Source organism: Talpa occidentalis, unplaced genomic scaffold (assembly GCF_014898055.3).
Source record: "Talpa occidentalis isolate TD23 unplaced genomic scaffold, MPIMG_talOcc4v2.1 talOcc4.10, whole genome shotgun sequence".
Taxonomy (NCBI): domain Eukaryota; kingdom Metazoa; phylum Chordata; class Mammalia; order Eulipotyphla; family Talpidae; genus Talpa; species Talpa occidentalis.
Window position 1 is genome coordinate 79,671,443 of NW_023600993.1, and position 20,962 is coordinate 79,692,404.

Sequence of the window (20,962 nt, forward strand, 5' to 3'; positions counted from 1 at the left end):
TTCTTTGCTAATTATTAAAATATAGTTGAAGTACCCCATCATTTTCTCTTTCTTTGACAGTAATATTGGAAATACAAAAAAATATTCTTGCATGTATATATGCTAGTATATGTACATATATATTATATAACACATGCATATATAAATATACACACAGTACATAAATATCCACATATAAATATCTATATTATCTCCACTATTTAGATATTTCCACTAGAGGTATGGTCAACCCAGTTTCAGGTTTTACCTTACTTGGACCATCTGGTCAACCAGTTTGACTAGGCTAACAAGCTGTGAGTTTTATTTTGTTTCTTTTTTTTTTTTTTTTTCACTTAAATGACCAACTGTTTAAATTAATACAGAGTGTTAAAGATTAGAAACTTCATTCCTCTAATTACATTGGTCACTGTTTACTTTCCCAAAAGACTATATCCTATAGTCACCACAGCTGCTTCATTATGCATTAATTTACACCTAATATTTCTCATTACCATGAAGGTAGAAGATTATAAAGTGTGGTAGTTCACAAGTTATAAATGTAGTTGAAGGTATAACAATGATCTGTGCATCTTGCTATTGAGCCAATTATTTCTAAATACTTTCAATGGAAGTAGAATGGGAAGTTTACTATTGTTTCAAATTTTCAGCTGAAGTCTCAAAGCTATAGATAATAAGTGATGAGTTTCCTTCACATGACACAGGATTTTCTGCAAATGGCCAAACTTTACAAAGGTTATGCTCCAGAGTCTAAGGATGAGAAAAGCCTGCACTTCTTCAAAGAGAATTCTTGGAAGCACAATGTGGTTCTTCCTCCTTTTCCCTCAACCAGCTCAGATCAACTACCCAAAACAACCATTCATACAATGGGACTATCTACAAAGAGGGAGTCTGATATTCTATTCCATGGCTTGGTGCTTGCCATCGTACAAAACTCACAGCCTTCTCTGTGTGGAAAGTGTGAGGTTTGAGGCCTCAAGGCCAGCTGATGCTGCCTGAAGAATAGCACAAGACCACAGTGCCTCAGTAAAAGTGTCAGCGGGCAACGCTTCAGAGTTCATTGGCATTAATACGTGATTTTTCTGTGACCATTGCCGTTTGATTCTACGTTTTTCCAGTATATGAAAGTAGATTGCTCCAGTATTTTATTTTTTCCCCAGTAAGATTTTGTTTTTTTATTATTTTTTAATTTTTTTACATCATTGTACATTTTTAAACAACATTTGCTTAGCCCTACCCCCTCAGTTGCAGTCCCCATGGAATTTCCTTCCCCAATGCCCCAGTGCACCATCACTTCAGTCCCATGTTCTCCTCCCTCCTCCCTCTGACCCCTCTCTCTCCTACTCCCCTGCAGTATGTCTCTGATTCATAATTATCTGCCTTTACTCTGCTGTACTGCCTTTACCTATTTACAATGATGACCCATTTGGTTCCCCCATATTCCTGCCAGAAGTGAAACCATCCAATACCCTTCCTTTTCCTTATGGCTTACCTCACTGAGTACAGTGAGGTAACAAATTTCCAGTTGTGTGATCCTCAACAAATTATGTAAATGGGACTCAATTTCCTTCTCTGTAGAATGTGGAGGCCCCTATTTCACCTTCTAGCCCCATCCATGTTGCTGGGAATGGCATGAGTTTATCTTTTTTGATTGCTGAATAATATTCCCTTATGTATAGATACACCACATCTTCTTGATCCGGTCATCTAATTTTGGGCATTTGAGTTGTTTCCAGGTTTTACCTATTATAAATAGTGCTGCAATAAGCACAGGGGCGCAGGTGATCTTTTGAATCAATGTTTTTGTGTCCTTTGGATAGATCCCTAGGAGTGGAATTGCTGGGTCATATGGTAACTCCATTTTTAGTAGACTGAGGACCCTCCAAACAACTTTCCATAGTGGTTGGACCAGTTTGCACTCCCACCAGCAATGTAGGAGAGCTCCTTTTTCACCACATCCTTGCCAACATTTGTTTCAATATTTTAAAATGACTCACAACCTATAGGATTGGCTGAAAATATCCTCCAAAGTAGAGGTGGGAGAATAAAGCTACTTTTAAGTTTGTGTCTCACTCGGCATGACCCACTCAACAAACCAGTTTATACCCACTCAACCATTAAAGATTATCTTTCATAAAGTTACACCAGAAAGAAAACTGAGATGATACAGAAAATCAACATGCAAATTTAATATACTTCTTAAAACTGTAGTTCCAGAATAGAACCAAATTAAGAGCTACATTAAACGTAAATGAGTTAAACATTCTATTCAAATGGCAAAGACTGTCACAATGGATATAACAATGATGCTAATAATAATAATAAAGCTAAATCAATTATATGTGCTACAAAATGACAAAATGTAAATACAAACACATGAATATGTTCAGTAATAGGAAAAATTTATAACATGCAAACAGTAAGCATACAACAGCTGAACTTGTTATATCAATGTAATACAAACAGAGTTCATCACTGTTTTTATTACTGGAGACAAAGAAGACTTCATGTTAACAAAAGGGTAAATCTACAAGAGGTCTACAAGCTTTAAGCCCTTCACCTAAGAGATAAACAGAGAGAGATGACTTGCTGAAAAACATCTAGTCAGCTAGGGCAATGGACAGCTATAAGTCATTTCTCTCAATTCCCCTCTCTGGGCTTTTTTCCCCCAATTAGCTATGACCCTAATCTGAGCTCATTCAACGGGAAAGCAACAAGTCTACTTGGTCAAAAACATCAATTCAGTAATTATGCAAAGACTCAGCATCTGATAGGGAACCACACAAAATGAGAGAGAGAACAGGTTCTTGAATAGGATCTGACTTCAGATTCAAAAGCTGCAACTTTCTAGTTGTGTGATCCTCAACAAATAACGTAAATGGGACTCAATTTCCTTGTCTGTAGAATGTGGAGGGCCCCTATCTCACAGAATTGGTGAAAGAAAAAATAAAATAAAAATGGGAAGATGAATTTAGTAACTTGCCCAAGGTCATTTCAGTTAGTCAGTGACAGAGGATCCTACAGAACACTCTCACAACCATTCTGTTAAACTGTCTCCCAGGTGAGTTACATCCAAAAGTAAGTACCTTGTAAAATGTCTGACCTTTAGTTGGCATGTGAACAATACTATTTTTCTTCCCAATACTCTGATGCTATTCTTGAGAGTAACTTTAGACAGGTATCTTCTATATTAGAACCTCAGCTATAAAACATATCCTTTTCAATCTAGATGAAATGAGTTTCAGATAATTGCTTTTGTTTTTCTCATGCTAGGTTTGTCTGACCTCTTGTAAGGTCATATGAACTGAGCAAATAAAGCAGGTGAGGTAAAAATTTCAATAATAATTAAATTTTTAACACCAGGTTTACACCAAAGTGGATAATGCAATGGGCATATTTTATAACATCTCTGCAAAAAAAAAAAAAAAAGTTTAAACATATTTTATTCAAAGGAAGAAACAAACATTCCTCCAGATGTTGTGGTTATAGTAACCAGAGTCACAGCCTCAGGCCTATAAGCCCAACCTTCCGTGTGGTGAAGGAATCTTCAAAAAAATGAACTCTATCTCCCGGGCTTTCTCATAAGCCTAGGCGGCAGTATAAAGGCAATCCCTGTAAAAAATGTTCAAGTATCTTGACAATTTTCTGGATTATTTTTATTATGTAACTGAGGATGTTACAGGAACAACTTTTATAATTACAATGGGCTTTATGTTTTCAGAGTCTACTCAACTATCCTAAATGCCAAGGTTATAGTCAAGGTCAATATATTTTAAGCCACAGGAAATTGGGTGTCAGCAAGGTATAGATCCCCTTTGTGCCATCTCATATGACCACATGAACTTCAGAGTAAGACAAACTTGATAATTAATGCTAAAAAATACATTGTTTAGCTACCAATTTTAGAAACAGCAGATTACATACAAATCCAAAATAGGATATACAAAACCATAAAATAAAGAAGTAGAAAAACAACATCTGGTCAGTGTTGCCATCTTATACACTCATTTTGGGACACATTTAAGAGCCTTCTGTATGCGGGCTTTTGTATAAAGCTTAAAAATCTTGACTTAAAAATCAAGAATGAGTTATGACTGCTTAAGAGTCACATAGCTCAAAACTAGTTTATTCAAATGAATCCATGCAGTCACTGAAATTTCATGAACGTACATAAAGGAGAGAAGACACTTTATTAACTTGACGTCATTCTATGTTGTAGCTATGTCAGGTTCTGGGTTGAATATTTTTAACAAAATATATCTAAATGTCCAATTTCTGTGTCATTTGAAAGATAGATATGCACCGTTTAAAAAAATAAATCAAGCAAAACACAAGATTTTCACTTAATAAAATTCCACACAATTTATTTTCCATGTAAAAGATGACGAAGAGAAATTTAACTATTCCCTGGACTTCTTAAATGTTAAGTTAGAAGTAAAGAGTTAACTTGGTTCTTCTTTTTGAACCAAGAACCATGTTTACTTTGCTTTTAAAAAAAAAAATCTACCCCATGACTTAGATTGATGGCAGAGAAATTCAATAAGTACCCATTACTTATCAAATTACAAATTCAAGTCCCTAATTATGGAAATTAATTTTAGCTGACATAAATTCAGTTCTAAAACTCCTTAAAGGAGGATACAATATTCATAGAAAAAAAAATAAACAGACTAAAGGAAACACATGACTGACAGAAACTCTGAAAGTTCAGTGAAAGCAGGCACCCTGTAAACTAAGTCAACTGGTGATAAAAATCATGTCTTGAAATTAGGAATACATTCAAATACCAAAATTATTGTTTTGAAATAATAAAAGAGCACAATTGTTTTTCATCATTATTCAAATTTGGCCACTCTGTTTTCCTAAATATCTCCAGGTATTTCTTCAATAGAACAATTATAAAGCGCAGAAAATGCTGATAAGACTGGCTGTAGGGCTACATCTAAATATTGTGCTAGGTGAATGAGCAAACAGAAATAGGAAACCTCAGTTTAAGGAAGCAAAGAGCTGGAGAGAAGGATGAAGAGAGATGAGAAAGGAAAGGAGAGCAAGGGGGTGTGAGAGTGTGTGTGTGTGTGAGTGAGTGAGAGAGAGAGAGAGAGAGAGAGAGAGAGAGAGAGAGAGAGAACAGGACACCAGAGGTTAAACAGACAAAGCATAGTGTCATAAGTGCTATGGAAACAGCATTCATTAAAAAAGAACTAATAAATCAAATCACTGACTTTACTTTGGTCTGCAATATTTTCCATTTGTTTTGGTTCCTCTATTAGTAGGACTGCTTTCAGCTGCATGTAAAAGAAACCCCACTTTATTAGTTTGTTAGGGTTGCCATAACAAAATACCACAGATTAGGTAGCTTAAACAACAGAAATTTATTTTCTCTTACTTCTGGAGGCTAGTAGTCCAAGAACCAGGTGCCAACGAGATTGTTTTCTGGGAATTTTCCTTGGTGTGAAGAGAGCCACCTTCACCCTGTGTCCTCACGTGGCCTTTCCGCTACAGGCACACACATCCCTCCTGCGTGTCACGCATTTCTCTCCCGTGTCCTAACATCCTCTTCTTATAAGACTAATCTGTTTGAATTAAGTCCCACCCTAACAGCCTCATTTGAAACTTCTTGATCTTGTTAAAGGTCTTCTCTCCAAATACAGTCACATTCTGAGGCAGTAAGCCCTTAAACCAAGGGGATGAGGCCTTCAAATTAAGAATTTTGAAGGGACGCCATTCAGGCCATAATGCCCATCAAAGCAAATTAATCAAAAATCAAATACTCACTTATTTTTCTCAATTAACAAGAAATTAATAGTTTAGTTGACTTATGCTGGTGAAATGACTCAAGCCAAGAAATGGGGCACCCTCTGCTTCCTCTTCCCACCATCTTTGGTGTAGCACATGGTGGCTGCAAGTATGAACACCACGTCCTGGTTCCAGAAGGGAAAGGAAGAAAAAGCCACAGAGATGTCTATCTACATCTCGCTGACCAGAACTGGGTCGCATGAGCACTCCAGGCTACAGGCTATGCTAAGAAAGGAAATTTTTTTTTCTCATTTCAGGATTTGCTTAAGTTTACTATTTTTTTTTAAATATGCATGGAGTTTGTTGCATTTGTCTGTCCTTAAGGGGAAAAAACTCCAGAAGTAAAATCATGTCCTGCCTCTTGTTTCTGTCTTGTTTTTGGTTTATGGTTTTTTGGCAGGCTGACTCTCAAACTCAGTAGTTAGTTCCAGGTCCAGAAGCCACACCCACTGTTTTCTCCAGTCTTGATTCTTAGATCTGCTTTGTTGTTTCTGTCTACTTTCACCACCACCCGTTTTCCCTTTGACCCTACCTTCTCTCCCTCCCCTTAACCTCAAAAGCCTCACTTCATTTATTAGTGTCTACTAGTTTCATAATATTTTGCTTTGTTGGAACGTCTACTATGTAAATGTCCAATATGTTGTCTTTGTCATTCTTACTTGCTTTACTATATACATAATTGCTTCGAAGTCCTTCCGTTTTGCTATAAATGGCAAGAAGAAGAGGAGTATCTTTAAGTGGATACGTTGCTACCCTGAACAGGAATCACAGCTCCATCAGAAAGAAGGCAGGGATAATTGCAGCCCACAGATGGAGTGGTGCAAATCCAGAACTACCTCAGCTGCAAGCCTGTCCATGCCACTGAACAACCATATGACCTTGATCCAATGCATTAATCACTCAGTTTTCTGAGTATCAAATTGGTGGTAATTTTATCTAACCTGCAGAATCATGGAGAGAATTAAATAGAGTTGCATTCATTTGTAAGGCCTAGGATATACTGTTTTGTTTTTTTTTTTTAATTTTCTAGAGGCATGTCTTATTTATTTATTTATTTGTTTGTTTGTTTGTTTGGTTTATACATGCACTGGGTACAGTCAGAAGCACGGGAGGGTGAGAGAATTCACCAGAGCCAGAGCGGGGAGCAGAGCAGGCAGAAGGACCGAAGTACACTGCTGAGGGGAGCAGCGGGCGGCAGGAGAGGTCTGCGCACCATGTGGGACCCTCCTCCGGTGGCCGGGGAGCAGCGGGGATCGAACTGGCGCCGCAGAGGCCGCGGGCAGCTTCGCAACCCAGCACTCAACCACTGCGCCACCGGGGAGGCCCCTAGGATATACTGTTGAAGCCTGAAAGACTCTAGGCTTGGGTCAGATCTTAAAGTATCCTGGGGAATTATGACATTATGAAATATCACCAAGTCACCTATAAAGACTCAAAAATATCAAAGAATTGATTCCATTTCTTTATAGTGTGACTTTTCACATATCCCATTCATTCCATAGAATGACCTGAAAGCATATAGCCGTGTGTGTGTGTGTGTGTTTGTGAAAGTTATATATATATATATATATATATATATAGAGAGAGAGAGAGAGAGAGAGAGACAGACAGACAGACAGACAGACAGACTGACTTCCTTTTTGATGGGCTTATACCTCACACAAGGGTAGAAAGCACTGAATCACCAACACTTATGATACTTGCATCAGATTCCTTCTGCAATAAAAAGGCCACTGCCACTTTACCTCCAGGAGGAAATAGGTAGAAATTTCTCTTGAGATATTTTACACCAGAAACCCTATTTAGAAGTGAGGTATACCTTCCAAGTAACACATGCCTTCACCTCTCCAACAGGGCTAGGAGAACCTCAGTTTGATAAAAAGTGGCTCATTTCCACAAGGCTTCTAAAAGGCATTTGCAGTTCTTAATAGAGGAGTAGGTTCCTCCTGGTTATCAATCTTATGTAAAACCTGTTTGTTGGGTAGGTTTACAAATTCAGGCTGAAAAAATAAAAATTAACATGTAACAGAACAATTCAGGAGAGCTTGGTTGCAGCAAAGTCACTTTCAGGACAGGTAATAATACCCAAATCATCTGTAATTTTAAATTCCCTCCTTTGCCACTGTTATTTGTACAAGAAACCTCAGTGTTACTTATGACAGATGGGAGAGGAACTTTACCCAGTTACTTTGAAATTCTTTTAAAGGGAATGAAAAATGGACAGAATGAGGCCAGACTTAAGATTCCCAAAGGGCCTCACAGGTCGAAAACAGCTCTAAATCAAAGGAAATATTCTCTATCCATAATTCCAAAGTGTTTTCATAAACTATTTTCTTAGCAACTGCAATAACTAAACTGGAATCCTTCTAAATGTTCTCTCCATTCAAAGTTGAACAATGATATAGATATCTAATCATTAACATACTCTGAAGCATTTTTTCAACATAATGCTAAATATAAATTTGCTAAATCAAAAGATCCCAATTGCAAAGGAATCTCTTAAAACACAACTGACACTCCAAGCTTAGGAAGTACGTGGTTAGATAGTCAATGCCACTATTTTTTCTAAGATTCAAACAAACATCATAAATAAAATGCTCCCTCTTGATTTGTGAACTACAAAAGATGCTTTTGTAAAACAATATTTAGTAAAATACATCCCTTCAATTAATTAATAGCTTTCTCTTTGGCACTGATATATTCTCAGGCCACTTTGAAAATAAAATGCTACAAGACAATAAATAAAAGCATTTTAGATTACCGAGACTTCCACTTAATAAAAATAATCTGATTAAATAAATGTTTTTCACCAAATTTCCAGCCAAGTATGAAATAAGAAAACTTCTCCAATGTTCTAACACACTGTAAGAAAAATTAGCATAACTTGATTAAAAATGAACTCTTAAAATAGAAAAACAATGTAAGAGTGTGTCCACCAGGAATAAATGATAAGCTATCTTCAAGGAAAGGTCTCCTCTGGTTCTAATGTACTAACATGTTATAATACTAGAATTTATGTTAGTAGAAATAATGAATATAGAGTTTTCTGATCACTGATCATTTTTCCAAATTGATCACTGGGCTACTTCTCAGTGAGCAGTGTAAATAATCTTGGAGTAATTTTTCCCTGTGTAATACGCCTGCAGATGGCTTCAATTTATTAAATATGGCACCTATTCTGCTTATTCATCAGATTGTTTTCTTAATTTGCCCAATCTGCAGAATTTGCAATAAAGGTATTTAGTTAAGAGACATTGATTTAGTCTGTAATATGAACCAGCTTCTTCCCTTTCCCCAGAAATTCATGTTGCAGCTAAAATTTGCAAACCATTTAAAGGAAAACTAGGTTGGGGTACTCAACCTGGAGTGGAAATCAAAGGCTTTGCTGAGAAGATGACAACTGTATGATATCCATTGAAGGGCTATAGAATTCAGTCACTTGAAGAAGGGGGTTAGTACAAAATCAGTAAAGACACTATAGTCACAGAATCATGTTCTTGGAATTTTAACACACTTTAATGCAGGTGATGCAAATAAAGGAGTTAAAACTTTGTTGTAAAGGTCTGGCCATAGGTGGTTTCCAAAATGAGTAGAAAGAATAAAGTCCTGAATACAAAAGGGAGCTGTTCAAACAATTTAGAAGTAATGCTATAATAAGATTTATTTTGTGCAAATTATTTCAGCTGAATATGAACAAGGTAGTAAACAGGCAAAGTTGTAAACTTACAAAGTAACTGACTGTCAATCTCCTCCAGTTAACTATAAAACTGAGGGTAAGAGCTGCAAATCATGGTACTTGTTACTTAATTTAAAAGTACATACAAGAATAATAAAATGAATGAGAAAGAGCAAGCAATAGGGAAACTGAAAAGTTTATTAGAACAATCAAGGCATGAAACGTTGAAGACATCAACTTAGGGCAGCAGCAAGAAGAATGGAGAAGAGTAGATGGAATGCAAGTTACTAATAGGGTAGACTCAACAGATTGGTGATTTGCTTCAAGAAGATTTAGAACCCAGGATAAGACATGGGTTTGGAGAGGAATTGAGGGCTTCTGTTTCAGACACACATATTTGAAAGCACCCCTGGACTTCAACATCAAGATCTGCAGCAGACAATGGGCTATGACTGGCTCTCAGACAAGAGTTCAGGTATAGAGGAATCACCAGCGACTAGGTGACTGGAAAAGTGGAAAAGTGGATGCGTTGTTTTGTACAGAATTTGTAAGTGAGAGGAGTTAAGAGCAATGTAGAGACCTCCATAGGATGGCGTGGGAAAAGAGGGGTTCATAAAAGTCTGCCTATAATAATTGAAACAATACAGAAGTAATAGGAAGTTCTGGAAACAAGGACTTCAGGAGACTATAAAGATAAGAGCAGAAATGAATATATGCAATTTAATTCCTTCATGTTGAAAAGTGATGTGACTTGGCCAGAGTCACCAACTTAGGGAATTTGCACAGCAGCAGTTGCTAATAACGAGTGCCTTGATTTCTTACACCATAAAATTCAGAGATAAGAAGAGATGGCTCTGATATTCCTTCCAGCAGTATGATTTTATGATTCTAATCAAGTTTCATTGCTTGTTCATTCAAGACGAGTACAGAAACCAAACAGAGCAGTCTTCACCTTTTCAAACAACAGGGCCAAGAGAACCAAAGGATAAATAAGCCTGAATCTTAGAGTCTCACTGCCCTGATGAACAAATGAGAAAATACAGCTTGTTCATTTCTATTCAGTGATGCTAATGATTCTGTTAAATTGACTTCTTTGAAGGAAAATTACTGTTAATAACCTTAATTTCCTCTTAGTCTCTTCCCCCAGGTACCTGACATTTTAGATAAAATATTTTCATAAAATATTAAAAGCAAAGGAATTATTGCTTAGGTACCCACACCACGTTGTCAGACTTTATGAGTCCCTTCTCTCTTGTCTATAGACTACACTTTTGTTTCGTCAGAAAAGTACATAAAGTTTCCCATTCTAGGCATTTCCCAAGAAACAGTATCCACTCCAAATGAGCTAAAAACATGTTTTTTAAATGTTTCTCTAAGGCCCACCACAATTCTTACTGATAGCAGTAATGTGGCACCACAGAACATTCCCAGCTTCAATTTAAATTTAATCATGATAGCTGGAGTTTTCTTTTATTTATTCACAAAAATCATACCATAGATTTCCCAACCTATCCTGACACTTCACCCATGCACACCTCTGCTCTGGAATGGACAATGGGTAGAGTCTGCCATGTCTTCCCTAGACGCATTCGTCAGCCTTCTCCACCCACGCCTCTTCTCCCTTGCCCTCTGGCTTCTGTCTGGGTTCCATTAACAGAAAGCACTAGGTAAAGGTTGGAGGCAAGAGGAGACTGGGGTAGACATATTATCCCCCACTCCGATGCCCTTAAAATGGTGTTCTTGGGAGATCTCTACATTGTTCTCGACTATTCTCACTTACAAACTCATTCTGCATAACATCCACTTTTACCATTTTTACAGCCACCTATTCAGTCGTAACTCCAATACTTCTGACCCCTTCTTGTCTGAGCTCCAGTCACAGCCCACTGTCTACTGGAGATGTCAGTGGTGAAGTTCAATGGCTATTTTCAAATCAATGTGTCCAAAAAGAAGTCCTCAATGTCACTCCAAACCCAAGTCTCAGGGAGACAACAAAGTTGCTTGTGTCCTTCTCCAAAAGATCACAGCACTGGTGGGACAGCCCTTCTTGCCTCTTTTCTTGGAATAGGAGCTTCCCATGGCCGCTAACACCCTCTGTAGCACCCCCAGGTTGTGTTCCCTACATGTGCCCACACCTTCAAAAAAGGGGCCCTTTATTAAGCCCTCCCCCAAGGATTCCGTTGACACATGCCATCTGTTCCCCAGTAAGCCCTGAATAACACAGGATTAAAGAGTGACCAGGTGGGGCCCTCCACTGTGGCTTTCAGATATTATCAAAGGAAATGGACTGTAAACTGTAAAAATGCTGTAACATTTCCATAAGCAAAACCCTTTACATACTTTCTTAATACGCAAGGTTTCAATGCCAAGGAACACGATTAAATTCTATCATATTTCTACAATTCACAGTGTGCTGTAAAAATAAACAGCAGAAGGCATACAATCAGAATCTGAATGTCACTGTCAACCTAGCCAGAATATTTTTTTAAAAATGGGTATCTGGAGAAACAGATGAAAGAAGCAAATTCATCTCTGAAAACAGAATCAACATTTCATTTTCTACTGTTTGTCCACATTAAGATTTGCTAACTCTGATATCATGATACCAAGTCTTTCGAGGGATATCATGAAACTCTAAAAATTAATAATTCACCTCATATTATTGATAACAATTATAGTTACTGGAGTGTTCACTTGTTAAAAAAAAAAAAAGAAAAAGAAAAAAACTTGGGAATCACTGACCTAGATTTCTGACCCTTCTAATTCTTTAAGTAGAATATCAAAAAAGATTTTTAAATAATTAAATATTTGAATATCTAAAGATATCAATATGCCTACACAGAATTTTTAGCAATGAAATTAACTTTATTTTCCCAGATCAATATCAACCTCTGCTAGCTAATGCTTCATTTCTTTGACCATATAATCCAGGGTGTTTATACAGGTCTGTGGTCTGAGGGTTCTAGACTTTCACAGCCAACAAATCAACCATAATACAGACTTTAAACTCTGATTTTACAAGATTCTCTTTATTAAAGAGTTTTGTTTTAATTAGCCTCTAAACTGGGAATTTCTTTTTTACTAAGTCTCATATTTTCAATGAATTCTGAGGACATCAACTATTTGGCAAGTCATTTCCTGGTGTGCTCTATATCACTGAAATATGACTGAATGAATGAAGCAATGTAGAAATGTGGGACATGCTTCAGTTAGAGGATATGTTCTTCATTAGAGGCTTCAAAGCTAGAAAATCTGTGGGGAACAGATTTTTAAAAGACAATATAGCCACGCTTTTTCAAAATGTAAAATGTGCATAACCTTTTGACCAAATAGAACTATTTGTAGGAATTTAGCTATGAGTAATTCTCACTGAAGTTCATGAAGACCTATGTACAAAGAGCTTCAATCTTTCTATTTATAAAGGTGAAACCAGGAGAATAGTGAATGAAATATGGAGTGTCCACGTCACCCAAGTTAATGCACATAGGAAGAAAAAGATAACTACTATATGAAATGTAAAGATTTCATGTCATACACTTGAGTGGACAACAGCACATCCCAGAAAATGTACATTATGTGTTCCAGTTTATGTAATATGGGAAAAATACATATATAACTGTATATGTAAATGCATAAAAAAAGAAAAGGCAAGAGGCATTCTAAGCTGTTGCCAACAGCTATATCTGGGGATGGATGTAGGTGGGAGAGATTATTTTACATTTTGCTTCTGTATTTCTGCATCACCATTTCAACTGGAACATATTAATGCCTCACATACATCACTGTGAAAACCAACAAAAACAAAAAATCAACAAATTCTAGAGGGGGTTCTTGTGATCTGTCCAATGGCAGTGCCTCAGCAGACATGAGGGAAGCCCATCTGAAAGGAATTTTGCTTTCATTTGATCCAGTGGGACTCTCATATAAGAGCCAAAAGTAAAATGATAGTCGTGAAGCACACTACACATTTGAAACACTAACCTGCAGAGACAGATCTACTTTCTGCATGTCAAATACAGCAAGGGGGATATTTTGTGACTTGTCAGAGTTCAAATCAATGACATGAGCAAGAGAACCTCAGTGTCCCCATTAAGTGCTGTCACCAGTTTCTCCACACTTAGGTGTTGTTCTTTAAATAGGAGAGAAAACTATGGTCGGCCTCCCTCAACTCTGTGTATTTACGAACGTCTTAGAAAAATAAGAAGAGGGAAACCAGGCAGAAACTCAGAATCTGAAATGTATGTGCACTGGAAATAAATGACCATCACAACCTTTCTAAAGAATTTAACAGGAATTTTTTTAAAAGCCAGAATAAAGAAGATATCGCTCTTACTTAAAGACAAAACAACTGACATTTTCTGGTATATGTTTCCAAGCTCTTAAAGTTAACAAAAGCATCACAATGGTAGGTCACAGGCTGAATGCCTTCTATAAATGTGTTTCATTTGGCCACCCCCAGACTGACATATATATTTTTATTTTTATTTATTTCTACACATTTTTGATGAAATCTCTTCATCAAAACAAGTCTGGATATCATGTGTCTCTTAAAACTATAGAGGCATTGGCAGCCCTGAGCTCTGTGACCGCCTGGCAGCTGGTGCCCTAAGAGGCAGGTCAGAGCTCCCCATGGAGCAAGGTCCCCACTTCTTCCTAAGGTCTCTGACACTGGGGCACCCATATGTGTTTCCCAGGTCTCAGAGGAAACAGTGTGTCACATCCTAGCAGGCCATGAGGCATGTCACCAGGCAAAAATTGACTCTCAAAAAAAACTAAACTTATTTCTTTAGGCTACCCCCAAAGGATCATTCGGTACAAATCTTTCAACAGCACGTGCCTTAGTGGCAGTAGCATGGACAGAAGTTGGAATTCTGGTGTCTGCTTTTCCGGGTTCAAATCCCATCTCTAACTGTAATTCTCTGAAGAAAGTAACTTAACGTTTCCATGCCTCAGTTCCCTCCAATGTAAAGTGATTATCAGTAATCACCAAGAGGGTGTTGGGAAGAGTAAATGACCTGGTACAGTTTAAGTGTCTAAAAATGTCTGCTGTTTTTCTATTGAAAAAGAGATGTTCAATGCTCCCACTAAAGCCACATGGGAAAACAGGGGGCAGAAGTCTCCCTCTAATCATTAGGGATCCCCAAATTATTCTAATGGATGCCTCTCTCCTTTCAGGCCTAAATGGCTTAATATGGTCTTTTTTAAAAGCCTGCCTAGAAGATAGCATCTGGTCACTGAGTTATATTTCAAAACTCTACAGTCTCAGAATTTGAGGTCACAAAGGGTAAGTTAATATTAGGTCCCTCTGTCTAGCTGCAGTCACAAAGTCAGGCAAATCCAGAGGAAGACCTGGCACTTGAGAGTGAATTTAAAGGGTAACCACAACTTTCTGCATGTGGTGAGGGGGAGAAGGGGTTTTGGGGAAGGGTAGAGGAAGTGTCTTTTACTAGAAGTTTTATAGGAGCTCACTTAGCTTGCTTTGTGTGGATAAGTCAACGGCATCTACTCCTATGTGGAAGAACAAGCGGGTGAGCGGTAACTTACTACTATTAGTAGGAGAAATAATAGCAGTTGTATCAGCAGTAGTAGTAACACAATACACAGAATCGTTCTTAGAGCAATGACTGGCACTTTTGACTTTATAAGTTTAGTCTCTTCGTCATAAAGATGGGGCACCTGAGACCCGGGGTATATGTCCAGGCTCACACAGCTAACACATGACAGAATCAGGATTTGAACTCAGGTCTGGCGTGATTCCAACAACTGAAGGACTCTGCAGCTTTACGTTGCTGAAAGCAAACCCACCATGCAATTCCCTATTTACCCATCAGCTGGCTTCCAAGTGTTTCTAGAGCTGTTGTCCTTTACCTCGAATGGGTCGCACTCATCATTTCCATCTGGTGAATCCTGGACCCTTCTCAGTATAATATTTTTTTTTAAGATTTATTTATTTATTTGTGCAAGCACTGGGTACAGTCAGAAGCGCAGGAGGGTAAGAGAACTCACCAGAGCCAGAGCAGGGAACAGAACAGGCAGATGGACCGAAATACACTGCTGAGGGGAACAGCGGGCGCGGCAGGAGAGGTCTGTGCACCATGTGGGACCCTCTCTGGTGGCCGGGGATCGAACCGGCGCTGCAGAGGCTGCAGGCAGCTTCGCAGCCCAGGGCTCAACCGCTGCGCCACCAGGGGAGGCCTTCAGTATTATATTTTTATGCATAAATTTAAGTACAAAGGAAACCAATTTTATTGAAATATACACACGAAAACAATAAAAACTGAACACACATAGTAATATATGTGATTTTTTTATCAAGCCAATAACATCAGCTAACATTAGCACTGATGCTAATACCTTCCATAACTGTCATTTTGAGTACGTTAAAAGAAAGGTGTAATTCACTTGCCAAATATATTCATGGACCCAGTAAATTCCAAACTCAGACCACTTCAGGATGGACTCAAGGTGAAGGACTCCTGTTCTGGGAAAGGGAGAGCTTAAGATGTCAAATGTAAATCGAATGGTCTGTGATCTCTTCTCTCTGAATGAGCTGCTTATAATTACTTTTGTCGTCCCATTCTAAGGAAATGATTACTTCACTCATGTCAGGAGCCAAAAACATCCTTTAATTGTTCAAGAGGAAAAGAATGCTTTCAGAAGGGCAATTTATCTTAAGGTAATGATTTGCCTGGCTCAAGAGTGGCTCAGTGGCTAAAGGCAGAATTTTCAGTCCTCAGCTCACCAAAGGAACATGGACTAAGAGCTGCAAGGAGACTCCCAGTCAAGGGGCTAAGATAATACGATCATGAGGTCAGATTTTCAACTTTCTCTTTGAAGGTTTTATAGGTAGTAGGCAAGAGAGGTATTCAGAGAAAAACCTTCTTCTGATTTATGTTCCTTTCAACTATTTTGATTCCACCAAAAAAGGGGGGGAGGGAGAAAAAGTAGTTGGCGTTCACACAGAGAAAAGAGAAAATAAAATCCGGCTGGTCATTCATCCTCTTGAACATAGGGCTCCCTGAGCTGAAATTTGGAAGGCAGGGCATTACGGCTTTTATCTCTTCTATGAACTTGGGTTACAGCATATGAAAAACATGCACAGGCATGAGCTTACAGACAAGACTTTTAGAAAGTGGGATTTAGGGGTGGTTGTTGCAATTGAGTGAAAATGCATTCTGAGATGGTATTTTTGAAAGCAGGCTTCACTCTGAAAACAGCAATGCAAACTTCTCACACTTCTCAGTAATGCATTATCGCACAACTCAACTTGCACTGGGGATGAAGTAAACCCATCTTTACCTTCAGTTAGTGAGACTATCACAGTCTCCAAATATGGGAAACCTTCCTATAATTCTAAGGTACAACTAGGTAAATAACATTACACCTTGAGGAAGTATTTCTACTTCAAAGAGAGAGACTTTATCATAAGAGAAACTATGAAAGAGAAAAACAAATACAGAGGAATGGAAGAAATATCTACACAAGGTTAGTTCATTTCCTGAATACTACAGGGAAACAGAAAATGTGGAGTGGACAACAATGAGAATTAAACAGTGTCCTCTCCAACAAGGTTAACATTTGAACACTGAAAGCAAAACAATAGAAAGTTGCTGCAGCCAACCATGAGCAATGAAAAGTATATTTTGTCTTGACACACACTAATATGCCGAGAAGCTCATATTATGAGGTGGAAATCAACTATGTTTGAGATTTCAGTCTGGACATGAAATACCAAATGTGATCATGGAAACGTCGCCATTAGTCCTTGACCTCATTCTGCATCTCAAATACATTAGTTCTTGGTTTTACAGAATTCTATGATTGACAGTTTATTAAAAACCTGGGTCATCAGAGCTAATAAACATGTTGTTTGATCCTTGCTCTATAAGTGGTCACAAAAGACAATAATTTAGTACTAGCTGCTAAATAATTTAAAGTTTCAAAGAATATTTTTGCTTTTCAAAAAATATCTGAGTTTACTATGAAGGGCATCTCAATGGAGATGCTGGAGAACATGAGAAATACATCATCTTTCTCTCTGATCACTCTATTACCCAAGTGCTCTGATTCAAAAAGATAAAATTTATTCCCAACATAAAAATTTAAAATTAAAAAATATTAAATCAACTCAGCAGCTAACATGTATTTTACTAATTCACAAAAAAAATTATTCTTTAATTCTGATACTTAATTTTGCCAGCTACGTCTGAAACTTTGGGGATGAAAATGCAGACACACAATCTAGAAGGTGACTTCCCTGATATTACATCCTTTCACAAGTTAACATGCCAATATGACAGATGAAAGGAAAACAACACAACAGCTCTGGAGCTCACTTCTACCTGGATTTTAACTTGGAGCCTGGGGTAGAATGAATTCTAAGCAAGCAATTCGCCAGTATTTCGGTTCTTGATAAATCACCCCCCAAAATGGATTTAGTACAATAGCATCTTAGGAAAATACCATCATCATTTGGATTGCCAAATATTACTGTCCAATGCTGCCAAAATCAACAGCATACATTAACTAAAGAGGGTTGGATATGTTCTTGGGAAAGACAAAATAGCAGGACTAAAGGCACTGGTCAGGTCTCTGCTGCAGATGAAATATTTCAATGAGATGATACAGATTTTTAAAATGCATTTGTGCAAGAGCATTCTGGTAACCCTTACCACTTTTTAAGCTTGCTTATTTCACTACCTCATAAGGCAAAAACACACTACCTCGAGATTTCAGGGCATATAAGCAGTTCAACGTCACTCACATTTCAGGCACAAAAATATAAAACTTAGAAGAGTATTTCAGAACAAAGGTCTTCTGAATGGATGTGCATTTGTAAAATAAAGGTAGCATTAGCCTGACAGATGTAAATGTGTATCCACCGATCAAATGAAGTCTTAGAAATTCTGTTTTGACAATTTCTTGTAGGAGAGCATTTTCACTAGCAATTAATTCAGAGTTGGGTACTGATATCATCAAAGCTAAATCAAAACTAAGTTCAGATGGTTGAGTAATAATATAGTTGGAGGGAATTGTTACCAGATACAGAGTAGTACCTTGGATATGTGATGTTACATGCAAAGGGTTACTAATTCTGGCAGCAAAAGTGATAAAAATGCCAATAAAAAATAAATTCTTATGAAAACAGGTGTTCTACCAAGATGGCAATCATTTATTAAACTTCTACAGTTCAAGAAGAAGATCACAATAGATCAAAACACCAGCCGAAAAATACGCAGGACTGTCCTATGAAAAATAGCAGTCTAGATTACATAACAGGATAATGGGAGATTAAATCACATGCCTGCCCGGCTAGATTTTTGTTCTTCTACATGAATTTATAACTTAGGCCACGTTAGTTTGAAGAGTATGTAATAAATTTTGCACACACACACCATTTTTCTTTTCTGAAGAACACAGTTCCTCAGACACTTCTTAACCTCCTAGTGGACTGCCCTATAAAGTCACCAGTTGCTTTTCCTGGTCGTTTACTTTATGAATCTGATTTCTCTTCAAAGGAGAAACTCAATTCTATCTGCCTATGCCTGGATGATATTATTTCCTACCAAACACATTTATTAAACATCTATCTCCACACGCTCTTAATGTAGAGTCCATCATACGTCATATTTCCATTTAAAAATCGGTGACCTTCCATGAAGGTTTCGGTCACAATTAAATTTCAAACACGTGTTTTAGAACAATAGCTGGAATCACAAATGTATGAAAGGGACTAGAAGGTCAGCTCTCAAATACATGTGCATTTATGAAAATATAACGGGCATTATTCTCTGGAAAAAATGCTAGTTGTATGATAGTGTTATAATTCTAAAGTTACACTTTAGATACACTTGGAAATTGGAAATTCCTTATTTCCACATTTCTTACAGTACTGCCTGCGAAGTCTATAATCAGAAGTATTGTACTATATAGTCAAGATCTAATTAGTTAAGGAAAAGATAACTTTAATGAAATTCTGAAAATACGATCACCTTTAGTCTCCATCATTTATATTCTTACGGGGGGGTTGGGGGGGGCACGCACTGCCCCCAAGGAGCGCTAAAGCTGTTAGTGTTGTTTGAAGTGGAAATGGTCAATCATTTCTTTTATTTTCCCTGAAGAGGGAAGATCCACGCGCACACACACTACATGCGTTGCACCGTGCCAACTACTTCCAACCAAAGAAATCGTATACACGTCGAGCCGTGCTATTTCTAGCCAGAAGCGGTGAACGTCTGGACAGAGTCTGAGGAAACCCAGCAGGCAAGGATTACAGGGGAAGTGAGAGGCGGCGGGGACCCCAGTCTCCAGCGCGCGGAGGCGCCAGGCTCCCCGCACCTGCACCGGCTCCCGGGCAGGGCATGCGGGAGCGCGCGCGCGCGTCCTGGACGCACCCGCCGGGAGCAAACAAGCCCCGCGGGCTCGGGCCGGCGAGGGGGCGGGAGCATCCTCCGGTGGGACCCGAATTGCTTTCTCCTACCTGTCACTCTGCCTGGAGCTGCTGCCCGGGATGCGGCCACGGCCGCCGCCTGGAGACCCAGAGTGTGCGCGCGCGTGTGTGCGCGCGTGTGTGTGAGAGAGAGATCTTGTTTGCGGTGCAGCTCACTTACTGCTCGCCCAGCGCCACCAACCCCCACCCCCCATAAAGCGCCAGTCGCCAAGACCCTCCCGGCGCCCTGGTCCCGCCCTCCCGCCGGCCCCCGCCCCCCCACCGCCTCCCTGGCGCGCGGTCCTCACCTCGCGGAGGGCGGGGGTCTCCGCGGGCGCTCCTCGCCAACCCCGCGGGCAGCGCCGGCCCGCTCCGCCCGCCCGCCGGGCTCGGCGCGTCCGAGGCTCCAGGCCCGCCGCCCGTCTGTGGCCGGCCGCTGCTCCTCTCCAGCCCGGAGTCTTCCCCCTCCGATCTCGCCTCCCGGCTTCAGAGCCCGAGCTGTCGCCTCGCAGCCCCAACCTGCCCAGGCTACGGAGCATGCCCAGTGCGGCTCGCCCGGGCTGGGCTGGGGGTGGGCAGGGGCCGGGCCGGCCGCCCGGCGGCTGCGAGCCGGCGGGGCGGGAAGGGGGCGCCGCGAGGACCCGGGGTGCACCCGCGTAGCCCCGCGCTGGGCGGCTGGGGGGTGGAGGGCCGCGCTGGAAGAAGGTGGGTTGGGGCGTCCGGGGAAGCCGCCCCACCGCGCGATCCTCGGGGGTCTCTCCCACGCCCCCAGCGCTGCCTGGTGTCTGGGGGTCCGGGTGCGCTCCGCGTGGCGCCTGGCGAACCGCGGGGGCAAGGGGGAGTGGCACCCTCCTCCCGGGGGAACCCCGCTGCGGTCGGTGGGCAGGGGGCGGGGGCGGTGTAAAAAGTGGAGGGAGGCGAAGACTGCAGAAAACTGATGCCCCAAAGCCGCTGGTGGGGGCCGGGACAGTGTTTATTTAGATATATTTTTAATAAACATAAAGCGCTTACAATGCTCCCGTCATTGCTCCAAACGCCTTTTATTCACGTGATTCTAAAAACAA

At 39.7% G+C, this 20,962-nt stretch overlaps 1 protein-coding gene across 4 annotated transcripts in view; it reads right to left on the reverse strand.

Annotated features, from left to right (window-relative positions):
- Positions 1–20,242, reverse strand: part of PLCB4 (phospholipase C beta 4) — a 379,157-nt gene extending 358,915 nt beyond the window's left edge. For 3 of the 4 annotated variants that reach the window (XM_054696412.1, XM_054696407.1, XM_054696400.1), the window contains exon 1: positions 20,207–20,242. The gene's annotated coding sequence lies outside the window, so the exon portion shown is untranslated. Of the gene's footprint in view, positions 1–19,949; positions 20,085–20,206 lie in introns of those variants that run through there. The other variant, XM_054696404.1, reaches the window with a different exon arrangement.
- Positions 20,243–20,962: the final 720 nt, after the last annotated feature.